The following is a 17,472-nucleotide window of genomic DNA, read 5'->3' as shown; positions in this document are numbered from 1 at the left end:
GAGAGAGAGAGAGAGAGAGAGAGAGAGAGAGAGAGAGAGAGAGAGAGGGGGGAGGAAGGGACTAATTCAGAGGGGAAAAGAGGGGGAGGACAGCGTGCTTCAAGGAGAAAGATATACATTTTCCTGTTGCTCTGACAGGCCAACACCCCTGTGCCTGCAAAGAAAGTGGAACGTTCCAGCTCGCTCTGGGCTCTGTTGTTGTGCAGAGCTGCAGAAGGCCTGATAGAGCCAGCTAGACAGAGAGAGAGAAGGAAGGGAGGGATACATAGACAGACACACACACACACATCTAGAGCTTGTGTATTCATTTCATCACCCAGATCATCCAGCGACAGCCAGAGAGGAAAGAGACAAAGGGACGAGGAAGACAAAAGGGAGATTCAGTGTGAGTGGGGAAAGTCAAAGAGGCAAGGTGAAAGAGGAGAAGGAAGGAAGGAAGGAAAGGGAGGGAGGAAGGAGACTGGGGCATGAGGAGGGGCGCCTGACTGACATTGCTGCTCCTGCTATCAGCTCACACACACACACACCGATGTAGACAGACACACACAGACGCGCATTAAGCCAGATTGTGCACTGCACAGTCGCTGCTCTTTTTATCCTTTCACGGAGCCTTGTCATACATCCTTTCTTCTCCTCTGAGCAGAGGACAAGAGACGAGGAAGAGGAGGAGGGAAAAGGACGAGGAGGAGAAGAGGAGGAGGGGAGGCAGTAACCCTCTCCTCTCCTATACCCAGACACACAGCAGAGAGACTGATAGGGTGAGAAGAGAAAAAAACAGAGAGAGAAAGCAGTTTTCTGTTCTATTTCGCCGTCTCCTGTGGTCCCTGGGCCAGCGAGCGGCTAACAGGCACCGCTCATGTCCGTGAACTCGGAGAAATCCTCGTCCCCCGAAAGGTAACACCTCCTCCTCCTCCTCCTTCCCTCTGTCCTCATCTATCATTTCAGCCCCATATGTCTGCGTGCTTGTCTTTCTTCTGTCGGGTTATTTTGCATCCCCCCACCAACCCCACCAGCACCTCCATGTTTTGTGTCCTCTCTCTTTCTGTTTCTCAGTTTGTGTATCCTAAGCTGGTTTCTTCTATTGTCTGGGTCACACCAGTCTGATTGTAGCGAAGGGGGGAAAAAAACAAACGCAGTAATTCATTGTTGCATGGTGCTGTAAGGTTTGTGTACATGCATACATGCAGTACACACTGAAACACCATCTTGAAATCAAATCTTTCACACACTTTTTACTCGGATACGCACTCAAGCTGCTGCCCCCATATGTGGCTGCAACATCTATGACAACAATAACAAGAACACACTCTCATACACACACCACCAACACACACACACACGCACAGACACACACACTCGGATACTATCTCTTTATGGCGCTGGAGCACAGAGCTTACACAGCAAGAGTGTCAACACACGTCAACATTAGCACAGCCAACAACAGCAGCAGCAGCAGCAGTAGTAGTAGTGCATCTCGGCAGCAATGCAAGACAACAGCTCGCCACATGAAGCACCTCAGTGCATGGCATTATTGAACACGACCTCTATACAACACCACGAGCACTTGTATCATATTTTGATCAGCTGCAATCATAGATTTACATTGTGAAACATTCAATAACGGTGTTGAGCATGAATAGCAAAGTTACAAGGCGCCATTGCTCACAAGGCACACTGTAGCTAATTGAAAATACATACAGACAAAGACACACACACACACACACCAGCATCATTTCAAATTCTGTCGGCAGATTATTTCACAATACATGACGAGCACATGTATCTAGGGTAGCCATGGTCCAGAAGCCATCCCCCCTTGTTATTCCATAGAGATTAATAGCCTCTTAAATCATTTGCATGCATTCATGTCTAATTAGACTCTACCAAGCAGACTTACAAGATCAAAGTGAGCACTATTTTATTTCTTACACAGTTTCTTAGATGCTCATCACTTAGAACATCTTTGCTGTTGTATTAGCTCACAGTTCTGACTTCAGTCAGTCGATTAATGAAGTCAAGTTTTCTTTTTACAAATTTCAATTGAAAAAAACAGACGATGTTGATGGTAGTTCGTTTCCGTCTCTGTTTCGAGCAGCGAATCCAAACGTGAATCGGTCAAAGTCGTGATATGAGTCCAAACCTCTTATCTGCAAGCACTAGAAACCATATCCATTCAGATTTAATCGGGCCAAGCCCACATTCCTCTTTCAGTGTGCAAATGTGGAAAGAGCTGGATTTGACAGACTGGATGACTCAGGTAGCCACTGATGCTGTGCCAAGTACGATCAGGCAGAGCCGCTGCCATCCACACAACGTAGTGCCAAGCCCCAGACTGGCACACTCAAACTCAGCACAGTGGGCACACAGATAGGCAGAAGTAAACGGGCACTAACAATATCAGGCATTACTACATGGGCAGTTGGGCACAGAGGAGAGCAGCGTCACATTGGCAGTTTCAGATATACATGAGGTGAAGTTTCATTCCGAGGAGCAGGCAGTGGATACAGATACACACATATATAGGCATCTAAGAGTGAATGGATGGAGGGAAATGATATCTCTATTTCTATACGTATGTCCTTACACACTAGACTATCATCTGGCAGCCCTGGCGTGGTGTGGTTTGTCATCACTCGGCTAGTTTGTCGCTGCCACTATTGTTTGGGTCACAGCCGTCTGACTGTAATTAAGAATAATGCAGCGGTCCCTTGTTGCACGGCAGGTAACAACAAAGCTCTACACTCATACACAAACTGCTGCCCTCTTTCAGCATCTCATATGACAACAGCAACAGTGCATGCAACTGCCGGTTTGAGAATAGGAAATAGCTAAATGTGTTCGCGTAACTAATCATGATGTTTTATCATCTTCTCTCTCTGGAGTGGTTCATAAAAACCTGATAACGCTATCCGTTATAAACCTCAGGAATAGACCAATACCGCCATGCTCAAAGCTGAACTGTGCGCCATGGATCAGAGAGGAATCTGCAGCTTTGTGAGTGTGACATGGACAGCTGGGGATGCCTTTTTGGGCTGGATATATGCAGATACCAAACACAGCAGGTCTTGCTTTAAAGAAGAGGAAGTGCATCGTTATACAGTTCATTGGCAGACGTTGGCTGCTCATGAAAGAGATTGATATTGCAAGGGATATGTTGGAAAGATCAAACTTATTAAGGTGCAAGTACAGTGTCGTATGGCACCGCCAATGTAAACTTATGGTAGTGTATGTTAAGATGGTGATATACAGAATTCTGTTGAATTCACTTGTTTATTAATGAAGCAGTAAATCAATGGTAAATGAATCAATTAACTGTTTTTATTATTGATCAATCACAAATATATTGTAGTAAATTGTTTTAATTTCAGCTTCTCAGATATGAGGATTTGCTGCGTTTCTCTGATTTATATCACTGGAAATAGAATACATCTGGTCGTTGGACTGTTGTTTTCATCGGTACTGTAGTAATAAGTTGCATCCATAATACAGATGACGGGTATTAGATTAATTTACTACTACATTAAGCAGCATGAACTGATTTGGATGTTTGACCTAGTCGTTATTTTTATTTTTGTGGTTTGTGTTTGAATCTATATTTGGCTTGTGTTTTGGGTCATATCAGCACAATTCTTCTGTCTACAACACCATCTGGGCCCCAGGTGCCACACACACACACACACACACACAAACACACAGATCTGGAGTGCTTCATTTGGGATGTGCAGCAACGTGTTTGTCAACAATAAGGCAGAATGGACTGGATAACTTATGCGTGTTAGACCAAATGGATGGATGGAGTTGAGCCTGAAAAGAGCAAGAGGCGGCACTGTGACAAATTTCTCTTGGAGCACTCGCATTAGGAAGACGATCCCTGTTGTGTAACTTGGCACTTGAGGCATGGCGTAGATGGAGATGGATGGAGGACAAGGATGGTGTGTGTGTGTGTGTGTGTGTGTGTGTGTGTGTGTGTGTGAGGATATGTATGTGTTTTGACATACTTGTTGCGTGTGAGCAGCTTAAAGCTTCTTTCTGAAGGGTGACAGCAGGGCTTATGTCCCTTTGAAGAGACTTTGTTTAAGGTTTAAACTAAAGTTTGATAAATAAAAGGTCAGGAGTATACCGGCTTTGTTGCAAAGCTGGCTCGTAGCTCTTGTAGCTGATGAGAGGAAGGAGTGCTGAGAGGTGGCGGGTAAACCTCACGGTCTTTGATGTTGATCGTCTCACCTTCTGTCGGCCTCTATTCTGGGGTCTGCGTGTTTAACTCAGCGTCATGCTTGCTTACAGTAGGAAATGTCACGTCCACTTCAAACTGTGCACGTAGTAGATAAAAGGTGACAGGCTGGGTAATGGTCCTAAATTAGCATGTAATCTATATGCATGATTCAAGCCTTGTTATTCTGCACCTTGTAAGTGTGATTGGATGATGCATGTTTTTTTACTGTGATTAAGATGCAAGGTGGGAGGTAAAAACAGATACATTGATAAATAAATGTGGTATCACAAATCCAGATGGATGGACTAAATGCTGTCTCCCATGATCTGATGTTAGGTAGTAGGAGGTCAAAACGAACAGTGTAGACAAATGCACACACACACACACACACACACACACACACACACACACACACACACCTCCAGCCATTTCCAACACTACCTAGACATTTCCATCTCATCTCTTCTTTCATCTACTTGACACCGGTTGAAACGCAAGTTACAGGATACATGCAAATGCTTCATTGCAGCCTCCTTCCATTTTGAAGAAAAATGATCAGCGACTATTTTGATTTTGATTTATCATTTCAGTCATCTTTCAAGCAAAAACACCCAAAATTTACTTTAACAATTAATTATTAAAAATGATTATCTGTCACTAATCGATTAATCGACCACTTGTCTACGCTTTGAAATAAACCAGATCTGCGTATTGGGAAAAAAAAGCTTATACACAAGCAAAGGATAAAAGGGAGGAGAAAATGGCAGACAGAGCAGCAGCAGCAGAGGATGCTGTGCGATGTGTTGGAATGTGTCCAGTAGGTCAGTCAGCCAGGCCGATACAGCAGACAACATCACATCCAGCACTGGATGATCGTGTGATGGCAGTGATCACATTTACAGAGCACATGTGGCTTCGACTGGCCTATATGGCCTCCACCATCTTCTCTCGTCCGACCCCCATCGCTACAGATGCGCACAGGGCACACAAACACACACACACAGACATCTGCAGCCCCAGCCATGCAGCGACATGACAATAGCTAATGAAGCGTGGCAGGGAGCTAGCTCGCAAACTAACTGGCCTGCCCTGCCTGTCTGGCTTCCTGGCCTCCATTATTCCCACCAGCCCCCCTCATACATCTGGAGAGAAGCAGATGATGACTTTGACTTTCTCTGCGCCCACCTCTTTTTTCTTCTTCTTTGGCTTCTAATCTCCATTTGGGACAGACTGGGAAGGAGACGTCTTCATGCGTGACATCTCCTCCATCCCTCCGAGGCCTTTTAGTGATGTAGCAATGGTAAATAGAAGCGCATGAGGGTGCTTGTGTAGTTAAAGCTGGTTTGACATTTGTAGGCCTCCTAAACAGGTCTAACCGGACTGCAAAGCACATTTATGTCGCCTTGTCCCCACAAAATAACGCTGGGAATTTCCACACAAATCCTATGTGGTTAATCAGTAATAGGAATCACTGACTCAAGCATCCAGCAACAAGACACCTCACGAGTGGTGTGTCGAACCCGATCGCCATGGCAATACCCCAGAGGAGTGGGTCATGTTATCCGAACCCAGGCTCATGATCTAGTCTCGGCAGGTTTGTGGTGTCAGCGAGCGTAGTGTAGGGTCAAACGTCACGCCGTCGTGGTTGAAAGATCAATACACAAGCAGGGTGATGCTGTTAAACAGTGGTGCTTTGAGCTAAATGCTAACATGCTCACAGTGTCAATGCTAATGAAGTTAAGCATGCAATCATGTGTTTCATGTTAACCATCTTAGCTTATTGTGTGAGCATGCTAGCATTTTGCTCAAACAGATGAGGCTTCTGGGAATGTAATCAGTTTTTTTCAGGTCTTTGATCCCAAACCGACGCAAAGGGGAAAAAGTCAGGGGGTCAGCAAGGCATTAGGGTCCATCCTCATGGTGATCATGAACATCTGACCAATATGTCATGACAATCCTTTCTGGTCCAAAGTGGTGGACAGACATGGCCTTTCCTAGTGCTAATGTAGCCACCATATCTAAAATGTTTGTCATAGAACAATCACCACAACATGTGTTGCATCTAAAGAGCCTCCTCTATTATTTTTGTCAGTATGCCCTGCGTTTCCCCCATGATATTGCATTTACCTTGGATATTTGTTTTGTGTTGACTTTTAATGTAACAGCACACTTTACCATCGTCAACACTGCACAGCATTCCACAAATATTCAGTTGGTTTTGGCGAAAGATTTGAGCAGCTTAGCTCTAAAACTTTTACTTTGTTTAAAAAAGTATTAATTTTGCCATTGGATCCACATGACAAACAGCAAGAGCGCTTATCACTTTGTTGGGTTTGTCTTTCTGATGCTTTAGACTTTGAGTGTTTGTGTCCAGTGCTCTCAGTCCCCTGTTGACTCAGTATGTTTACATATACAGCATTCCAGTCTTTCCTGTGCTGATCGCTCACTCTCTCCCTTTACTGTCTTTCATCTGTTCACTGTCTCCTTATTCTCTCCTCTTTCCTTTTGTTTTTACCTTCCATACCTCCCTCTGCCCTCTGGTGTTGCTTCCATTCGGGAGGTTTTAAGTGTCTCTGTTGGAACCAATCATGCAGTACTTTTCTTTTAACTAATGGTGACATTGGTCATGTTCATTGACTGTTGCTGTATAATTTTTGATAAAAGCCAATCTTGATCAAAATTGCTGCATTTGTGAACATTGAAACTAACAAAATTAGATTTGAATCCAGTAAAAATGTATAATTTGGTAATCTGACCTAATTTTCTTTTACAACACACATGTCCTATTTGGTTACAGTAGCAAACTCACTCTGGGTCCATAAAGTGGCATTCTTGCATTGCTAGTTTATTGTTAAACTGTGCACCAAGAGGAACTCATTGGTTTTAATAAGCAATTCCAACGATGCTAATAATAGACTGTATTTCCATTATGCAACAAGAGCTCGTTGAAGGAAAAACTTGAGGAAAAACATTCTCCTTTAGTTCCCCTGTCTTACTAAGTAATGCCTTTAGCTGCAGTGTGGACAGTTAGCATGCAGCCAGGGCCTTTCTCTCTTTATTTTACAGCTATCTGCCATCAGCGTATTAGTCTTTCTCGAATCGACTTTACTGCTACGACACTCTGTAAGTTATACTCAGCAGAAACAGGGAAACGGTGGAAAAGTTAGGGAAGAAAGAGGGAGGACATTTTATTTTTTTTATTTCATTTTTGGAGGAGACGAGCAGTGGAACGTGGTACAAAGACGATAGCCCTAGAAGAAGAGATTATAAAGCCTGAGGAAGAACGCTGGAGAGAGAAAGACCAAGATTGAGCCACAGAGAGCAGAGAACAGGAAAGGACAGCCGAAACCTCAGGAGAGAGCTGATGGAGACGGCTGGGGAGCCTCGGATAGACAAAAGATGGAAAGCAGAAGGGCGAAGGAGAGGAGTGAATGTGAGGGAAGATGGAGGGAGAAGATAGATGGCTCTGCAGACTTGCGCAGTGTGTTGGGTAATGCTAGGTCACCGGGGGACTAATCTCTATTGATGCTGCAGCGTTGAAGCAGTAGAATGATAATGGTCTGTTTGTGTGTGTGTGTGGGGGGGAACATGTGTTTGTTTGTGCGGCTTTGCATATGGATGTGTGTGAAAAGATAACACGTTTGCATTTGAAGCTACCACTTTTTTTTGTCCCCTTTTGTCTGCTGCTTCAGTCACACACACACAAACACATACGCGTGTACATTCTTGCGCACATAACCCCTCATCTACGCCTCATGCCCTGTAGGACTGAGTCACTCATCTGCTGCATAACTGAAGAACAACATCCATCCGTTGTGTCTGAGGACACTGTTCAGCTGTTGTCTCGTCCTGCAGCGCGGCCATGGGTGTTGTTGTCGACCCACATCAGGCCCGAGTGGGTGGGCTTTCTCGAGCTGTGGGCCCTTGAAACACTTCCAGATTGTCAACATGCCAACTCTGCACGCTCGGCTCACGCCCGGGCCTCTAGTTTTAAGATCTGTCAAGTGGCGCTGACGTCCAATACGTCCAATGTCTTCCTGTTGGCGTTGGCACACACTGCAGAGAAGGGCGTGGCCATCTTGCTGTGTGTACTCTCCACTGTTATCTGGAGAGAGAGTAGGACATGTAGGCACAGTCCCGATGCTAATATGAGAGAAAAGTATAATGAACTGTGTTTGTGGCTACAGCAGAACGTATGTTACTGTTTGATTTAAATGTGAACAAAGTCACAGGGTATACAATGCTCGAGCTGGAATGATTTGTCAATTGATTTGTCAATCATTAGATCAATTAGTGGATTGTCAGAACAAGATTCGACAATGTTGTCAATTAATTGTCATTTTACTGGGTGATTCAAGCTTCAAATGGGAATATTTGCAGTATCTTCGCAGTAATCTATCAATTCACTTCAGTTTGCAGTCACTAATTAATTAAATTGACCCTGCCATTGACTGTAGGTTGAAGTCCCTGAAGGAAATATTATTGAAATACTATACAGGCCGTAAAAAAACAAACTGAGTGAACTACTGCTCCAATTCGCTTCTTATTCTTGTTGTTTCCCAACTACAGGCCTGCTGAATACAATAACACATCCAGCTGCCTTTGTGAAACATTAGGCATAATCAAAAAGAAATGTCACATATTGTCTTTGTTATTTTTATGCAGACTTAATTGGAATTAAGTTAATTATGCCACTTAATAGAATAAGATACTAATACCCTTTCCCCACCAAAATGAGCATGAAAATGCAGGATTTTTTAAGCACAAGAAAGCCCACTAAAAATAGCCAGAAGACTACTTTCCCACTGCCAGCTGACAAGCATGCCGTTGTTTTGGTTTTTCTGGTGTGTCACTTCAACGTCATGAACGTGCCAGAAAACAGGGATAGTAAACAGTAAAAAAAATGATGGCTTTGCACATAACGCTGCTGGTCTTTCTGCAGGTGAGCTGACCGTCGCCTTGAAACTAAAAGCAACCTTTTCTACTCTGTCCTAACAGCTATATGTAAAGCTTTGACTCCAGACAGTGGTATTTTAGTGAGCTGACATTCAAAGCATATCATAAAATATTTTTGGGAACAGAGTCTGGAAGCGTAATTGACACTGGATGTGTTTTCAGAGTGCTCAGAGTGTATTTTAGGGTCATGCTGATGGAGGGGTGCTAATGTGTTGCATTTCAGATCTGTATGTGAGATATGGTGTGTGCGTCTGTTTTGTGTATAAAATAGATGCATCTGGGCCTATGTTACAGTACTTGTGTGCATTAGTGCCTTCATACTTACTTACTCCAAACTGGGCATTGAGAAGGATCCTTCCCATGTGGGTGTCACAGTCCCATGTGAATTCAGCTGGAATTCAAGGCTGGGTTCGTCTCGTCCCTCCACTGTTGTATCCGAGAGTCCACAGCTGAGAGCGGGAGCTACTGTACGGTGTCCTCTTGCGATCCCTCTTACCTACCCTATGGAGTTAAGCTCGTGTCTGACCACTAAGAAGAAATGGGGTCTGGCTTTGTGCGTGCTCCGCCTGCACCACAGGGCCCTCCGAAACAGGTAGAAGGGGAAAGAAAAATAAGAAATAACGAGGGAAATAAAGTGTCAAAAGGGTGCTGGATTGACCAGACTAATAGACAAGGTTCAAGATGAGGTGTGACTTCTTGTTTTGAAGAAGAGGGGCTGTGGTCATTTTGTTTTAGCTGAAACATTTCATAAATCCAAAATTGCTTTTCAATTAACACCGCTCTTTCTCCTCCCTTCCTTATTGGTGGGAGTTGTGATCGGACAGGAATACCTGCAGACACTACTCAGTGTTTTATTCAAGTGTTAAAGAGCTGCAACGATTAGTCGATAGGTTGATAGGTTGATCGGTTGATTGGCACCAATTTTGATAATTGATGAACTGTTTCAGTGATTTATCTAGCAAAGAAAACCTTCTGATTTGAGCTTTTCCAATGTGAGGACTTGCTCCTTTTCTCTTTCTTTATATTGCAGTAAAAAGAATATTATAGGGTTTTGAACTGTTGGTCGGACAAAAGAAGACATTTGAAGGAATCTCTGATCTTTCCACTATTGTTGGACATTTAACAGACCAATTGATTAATCAAGAAAACAAAAGGCGGATTCATTTATAATGAAAACAGTTGTTAGCTGCAGTCCTAAAGTTTGTTTTTAAGAAAGCAAAACCTGAGTCAAGATTTCAGTGCTGCAAGATTTGCCTTGGTCTTGAGATGTTTAGAACTGAAAGACAACATTGGAAAAAGACATTAGGCAAGCTGTTTATTGATTGTATTTTGAGAGTGAATTTCTTTTCAGAATAGAATATACTTCTGAAAAAAGGGGTCATAAATAGTTCAACCACTCTTCACAAGCGTTAATGTTTTTCAAGCATTCAAAGCTTTCCTTGTTGAGCTTTTTGCGTTGCTGTCGCACATTTGACTCACTTACTTTTGAGTAGACCACACTCATTATAGCATCGCGGTTTAAATCCAATCAAATGATGCTTCTATTTGCATTGCTGCAGCTGATGAAGCTGAAAACAGTAAACAGCCTTGAATATGTCACACCAGAGAAGGTCCAAAGATAACACGTCTTCCCTGAAACACATTCAAATCAACAACCGCAATTTTGGTCCTTCGTAGAAAGGTCATTTGTAGAAATTGAATTTGGAAATGTATGTGGTTTTGGACACTTACATGGAAAAAACGTCAATCCACATTAACACGTGAAAACGAGCTATTTTTCTTGGATTGACAGGTCTATGTTGCATGTTATTGTAGTGCTGAGGCACAGCTATATATATATATATATATATATATATGTATATATACACACACAGTATACATAGATCTCATTAATGGTGGAATCCTCTTTGATTGGCAGTGATTAATAGAAATGATTTAGAGCCTGCTTCACAAAACTAGTAACGCTGTGTTACTTTTCAGGAGGATTGTCTCTACCTAGCTCGACTTGGGGCCTTTGCTGTCAATGAAGCCCCTTGGGAGTGTAGAGCAGGCTGCAGCAGCAGTGCTAATAATTAACAGTCTCAAACCAGCAAGTGCATGATTCTTCTGTGTTGTTTCGAATGGCAGATTAAAATGTATATAAAAAGAGTCTACATTTCTCTTCAACAAGACATTTACAGGGTTTTAATTACTGCAAGCCATTGTGGAGCATAGTTTATATAAAGTTAAGTCATTTATTAAGACACAGGAGTTCATTATTTTATCTTTTTGCCTCAATCTAAGTAATGTATGCATGCTTTTCTGCAAGGACGTCAAAATATCTGCCGTTAATCTGGTTTGAACTTCTGAAATGGAATATTACAACCTACCTTCAAAACTGTGGACTTCTGACTGCGTTGGTTGAACTTATGGTGGAAGGGATAGTTGAGATGTGTGTTAATGGGGTTGTATGAGGTACTTAACCATAGTCAGTGTATTACCTACAGTAGACAGCGGCCAGCATGCCCCCCAGCTTAGAGAATCAGACAGGAGTTACCGCACGGTGGCAGAACTAAAGCTGTTGTATCAATCTATGCTCTCGCTAAAGCCACCAGACTTTGACTTTTTTTAAAGTCACAGAATAACACAAACGAGCTAACCGATCACGGCAGTGGTACACTAGACCTTTATGGAGTGTTCTGATCCTTTTGCATCCCTATGTGGGTCATGTACCGCAGGTGATGAACATTTCATACCATTGTATGAGAGAATACAGTTGATTGACATGTTTGGGTATTTACCGTTTGTGTGCCTACAGTAGTTTGCGTTTGCATTTTACATACGTACACATGGCTTCTTTTGACTCCCGCTTGCTGTAACTGAGTGTGGGCGGATGTAACCTCCATAATACCAGGCTTTGTGGCCGGCTGACGTCATTGGAATGTATAAATACAGAATGCAGTGAATGAGTGCACAATATTGAAAGGGCTGCATAGGGTAAAATGCACCACACAATGAAAGATGGAGTAGATACCCGGCGGCTCTGTGCATAGGAGGTGTTGTTAGATGTTTCTATACTGAGCAGAAGAAACCATGAAGCCCAGAGTAAGGGCTTCTTGTGCAACAGACACACATGACACACACAAAAAACATGAATATTTTCTTGGGGCGCATCAATGTTTTTGTGTGTTTGGGGATGTGGATGTCGGTCTTTGTGTTTAGGAGATAGAAATGTGCTTGTCCCACTCGGTCTGCAGTCGTGTCACTTGACTTCCACTGCCTCAAGGCGTTGTGTGTGTGTGTGTCTGTGTGTGTGTTTTGTGTACACATGCGCACATGCGCCACCCCACCAGCCATGTAGTGCAGTGCTCCTGATTTCCAAAGCAAATTTTAATCCGAGTCAACTGGTTTTATCACAAGGGTTTTCCTTGCCTTTAAATGTGTTTGCATTTGTCCCCCTGTGTATTCGTGTACGCTATGCATTATATACCTACTGTAGACTTCAGTCAATGCAGCGTGGCATGTGGTCCTGTATCCTTCGGCTGCCTGTGGGGCACACAGACGACAGTCGATTCTGCCTCTATAGATCGGTGTGGCCTGAATCCTGCGAGTACTTATGTTTCTCTGTGTCTATTCATTAGAAGCTACAGCATTTAGCTTAATCATGGCGAGCTGCACTAATCACTGCAACCCCATTATATCGTTCTGACTAAACTACGGATTACATTCATGATTTTAGCCATTTATCTGATGCGTTTATCCATAGAGACATACAGTGAAGTGTGTGAGGGGGAACCAGGGCATTTTCTTGTGTAACAACATCTCTGCAGGATGCATGGCTGTTGATAAAACACATATTTAGTGTTGTAAAATTCATAGATTCATTTAATTGCATTGTGTATATTTTGCAATGTTGTCTAGCTGGCTGGAGCGCCTTAGTTAAGGAATCAATTGTATTGATCCCTTAAAGGAAATTCAATTGTTACAGCAGCTCAGGGAACAAGAGGTAGATGATGCAAAAGGGCAATCCTAATCTCAACATGAAGAATGAAGAAAATAGAAAAGAAAAGAAAACACTACCTGCATGGAAAATAAAACAGGTTTTGTGCAACTGTATCTGTGCTGTATAATGAATAAGTAAGCTGTGTTATCAGCTTATCTAATCATGATAATACTTATCTATTGATTTGTGCTCTGAGGAGCCGGTGAGATTCCCTCTCTCTACTGCCTTCTCCTTGATGGGAGCCCTACTAGATCAGATAATCATTGAGAAAATCAATCTCTAGCTCCTTAGTCTTTCAAGAGATGCAATTTAATCTTTTTACAAATGTTTAATTAATCTTTCTATTTGACCTCTGTGCTCCTTTGCATTGCTCTCATTGATGCATCCAGTGATTTAGGAGTCATCAGAGGACACTTGGAAGGAGGCAACAGCTCCACAACACATTCCAAACACACAGTGCACAATATCCCAGTCTAACATTACCGCTCATTTTGCGGTGTACCTGCAAGCTTCTCGCCAAGCTTGATGGGCTGGATGGTTTTGAAAGCACTGGAGAGGTCAAAGGTTTAACGTTCCTCTAGGTGACAGTAACACATACGTTACTCACCAGATGTTTTACACAGCCAGTCTCTTAAGGCTCTTCAGGTTAGTGATACTGGTCATTTGTGTGGAATGTTGCTTCTTTGAAACCAGGTTCACACAGCCTGGATCCATACTATGGATCATGGTCCCATGTGGCTATTGGAGGGAAACTAAAAACATTTTCAACATTAAGGATGTTGCAAACTCACCAGAGGAAAGGCAATATTCTTAGCAACTTATCAGGTGAACACAAATCAATGTCAGGTGTTTAGTTACTAAAAATATGATTCAATATGATGGAAAGGCTAGTGATTTCAATTCATGTTGTAAAGATGTTAAAAACGAAATTCAGAGCATATCTATTGCCTCCACACGGCTCTCTATGTGGCGAAGGCAGAGCTGGTGGCTCTAAAGATGACACAAGGTTTTGTCCTTAAGAATGCTGCTGAGTAGCTTTGCTTTCCAAGTGGTTGGAAGCTATTGTAACAGTATTTTATATATAAAACTGCATGAGTGACTGAAATGTTCAGGTTTTAGAAAATTAAAAAAACAATGGATGTGTTGATTTAAAAAAAGGTTAGCTTAGCAGATCTCCGTAGCCTGCTCCCCATCTCCGCTTGAGGCCAGCGGCTAGTGGCTACATTAACTGCTACTAGCATAACACAACTGAATCTGGTCATGTGTGTGGGTAATGTAGGCGCCAGATTTTGTCAAGGAAGAAGATTGCATGGAATTAAAAAGATGATATCTCTGGTTGTGCTGCATTGTGTCCATTGTGAGTCCAACAATGCAAGGCTAAATCAGTGGAGCGCTCATTTACATGCACTGGGGCTGATGCTATCTGGGCCTCTCTTGCCTTGTTGATCCACCCTGTTCGCTGAGGAAAGTCCCCCTGGAGTTCAAAGACTCAAAGAAGCAGGAGCCTTTTTTTCACATTCATATTGTCTGCTGTATGGGAATTTAGCATTGCACCCTGTGGTAATGTATTGAAATGATGGCTAGCGGTATGAAACGGGATCCTGCTGAGCCATAAGGTGCAGATAGAGGTTACGTGGGGGCAGTGCAGTCAGAGACGGCAGGCTGCATCCTGAAAATAGAGGTGAGACACACACTCCGGAGGAGAGGAGAGAGTGAGTCAGCTGTCCGACAGAGAGAATGAAAGATTAACGATGAATCAATCAGAGGTAGGGACTGTTGGAATGGTTAAGCAGAGCTGAAAGACACCCGCAGTCTGAAACCCACGCCTCAACATTGCGAGTGGAGGATGATGCTCTTGTTGCTAAGGAATACCTGTTACCTTGGTGATAACGAGACATGTTTAAGGATGAGTCATCAAGTTGGAACTCCGGAGCGGTCAACTGTTCCGTGCGGGTTCTCGGCGGTCGGAGATGTGTCGGCCACGCTCCGTGGTTTTCTTTGTCATTAGCAGCAGGATACATCATTGATGTCAGTTCTCATAAGGCATGCAGATGACATTTTTTGTTTAAATTAATAAAAAAGACACGGGAGGATATAGAAAACTGCAATTCATATTATTTTTGTCTGGTCTATAAAATTCAGAGAAAAGAAAAAATAGAAAAATAAATTATTGAATTGCAGAGAAAAGTGTTCAATATGCATTTTATTCTTTTCATAGAAAAATGCTGAAATGAATAATGTATTTTTGCAGCTATTTATTGCACAACTGCATGTATTTTGGCCCGGCGATAGCAGAAAGAACAACACTGACACATCATAGCAAAGTGGTCATTACTCATCACTCTCATGTCTTTTCACTGATGTTTTCAAGAAAAGAAATCTTTTACTTTATTTTTTTCACGTTTGGTAGATATGTGTCATTAAATGGGACAAACACAGTGAGACCCAGGTTCCCCACAAGCAAACACAAATAAATGAGCAATTGTGGAATTTTCTCAACTGGTTCAGTTACTAAATTGGTTGTGGATGGAGGAGTCGCCACGCAAGCAGAAAAAAACTCAACAGCAAAAAATATGTATGGACTGGAATTCTCAAAAGGAACTGTGTGTTGACAACACAGAAGGCTGATTAAACTCTGTCTCTACCAACATCATCATTTCAAAATAATCATGTCCAGTGAAATATTTTCTCACAGCTCCATACCTTTTAAAACAACACTGGGAGTTGTCCCTATATGCAGATTCATGGACCTCAAACGTATTAATGCATTGAAAGACCCAGTGTAAAAGTGATGGGATTCAACATGAGAATAGCATATGAACTATTTATGTGGTTGTTATTAAAAGACATCAGTGAGCCCCATGATTGCTGCACCAGGTGAAATGTTGGTCCTTGAGTCCACTTACACCATCCTGCTGCTGTAAATATTAACTAGAGAGCCAAATCACACTCCCTAAGAATAACACTACAAACTACAGGGCATAGCTGTTTTAGCAAATTATTTAGACATAATGTTATTTAACAATTAAAGTGTATATTCATGACCTATTTTTAAACTGCATTGTCATGATGACAGTGTGATGACAGTGCTTGTTTTGAGGGTAGATCTAGAAGTTGTTTCACCTTGACACTGTTGATATTTTCGGTGCTACCCTGTCAAGTCAGCTATTTACAGCAGCAGAGTGCAGACACGGTTAAACTACGTGGTATGATGAGGAATTTACGAGGAAAAATTGCTTTTCGATTTGTAAGGGATCCAGTCGGATCGCCTTTATTTTTCAATACTTTCCACAAACCTCAGCTCAAAGTAGCATTCCCACTGCGGCCATGATGAACTTGTGCAGATGACAGAATTGGTTTTCAGGTGTGAAATATGGAGTTTGGACATTCTCCTCTTGTGATTAGCAACATGTCAAACCTTTCATGTTGGCTTAGTGCATCACAACATCCGAACTAATCCCGTCACGAGCCATTCTATGTGTGAACGGTCTTCTTTAGCGGGTCTTTTGTGTGATCATTTTCAGATAAAGCACGCTGGATCTGGAAAAAACGTGCCGGGCTGTTGAAAATGTAACACTGGCACTACAGATGCCATCGCCGGGGCGTGAGAGTGGAAAAGGCTGACACTGAAAACGCCGGGTAGCGTGTGCGCTCAGATCTGTCAGATCTACACTTACGCTTGGGTTAAGGTGTAAGAAGCAGCCTGGACATGTCCAGACACATGACAACATGCTGAAGGATGGAAGGCACATTCTGCAGCCATTTACTTACCAGGTTATAGGCTGAGAGACTCCTGTCTCAACCTGTACCTCCGCAGTGTATGGGAACAGCGCTGCCAGTTTCAAAGCAGTGTTTCACCAATGTAGTATGTGCATGAAAAAAATAACTGTAATGCCCTATTGTAAACATTATTGCAGGAGTGGACAATGCCTTCATAAGCTCAGCAACAAACACACTTTTACATGTAAACACAGAAATACTTTAACTGTACACACAGGACATTCTTGACGGTTCATGCTTCTCTCCCTGTGCCTGGAGGCAAGGTGATCACAAACGTGCACAAACACTCTTGTCAAGCCCAAGTACTCAAGTGTTGATGCCGATCAGCTCTTCCATTATACCCACCTCCAGTTAGTGCTGGGTGCATTTTGTCCTACCAGTGAACACGTGGCTGGCAAAACGACAGTGATCATTTGTCATAGAGTTGTGGTCGTAAAACCTTTATGGTACCGTGGCACACAAATAATGTTGTATGGCTTTTTACCAGCCGCGACAGCGTGAGTGATCACGGCGAAATGTGGCCCTGGAGACACCTGCTGTA

General features: G+C 42.8%; 1 protein-coding gene and 1 long non-coding RNA gene across 2 annotated transcripts in view; both read left to right on the top strand.

Moving 5' to 3' along the window:
- srpk2 (SRSF protein kinase 2) overlaps positions 1-17,472 on the top strand; it is a 60,823-nt gene that overhangs the window by 16,666 nt on the left and 26,685 nt on the right. The gene's annotated exons all lie outside the window — the stretch shown is intronic.
- Positions 717-15,602, top strand: LOC116388387 (uncharacterized). Its single transcript, XR_004213068.1, has 3 exons — positions 717-894; positions 8,712-8,714; positions 15,591-15,602. It is a non-coding gene; the product is annotated as an uncharacterized LOC116388387 (long non-coding RNA).

The sequence above is a fragment of the Anarrhichthys ocellatus genome, unplaced genomic scaffold (genome assembly GCF_004355925.1).
Source record: "Anarrhichthys ocellatus isolate YVR2014 unplaced genomic scaffold, GSC_Weel_1.0 scaffold2, whole genome shotgun sequence".
NCBI classification, from domain to species: Eukaryota; Metazoa; Chordata; class Actinopteri; order Perciformes; family Anarhichadidae; genus Anarrhichthys; species Anarrhichthys ocellatus.
This window is presented reverse-complemented; position numbering and strand designations above follow the sequence as displayed.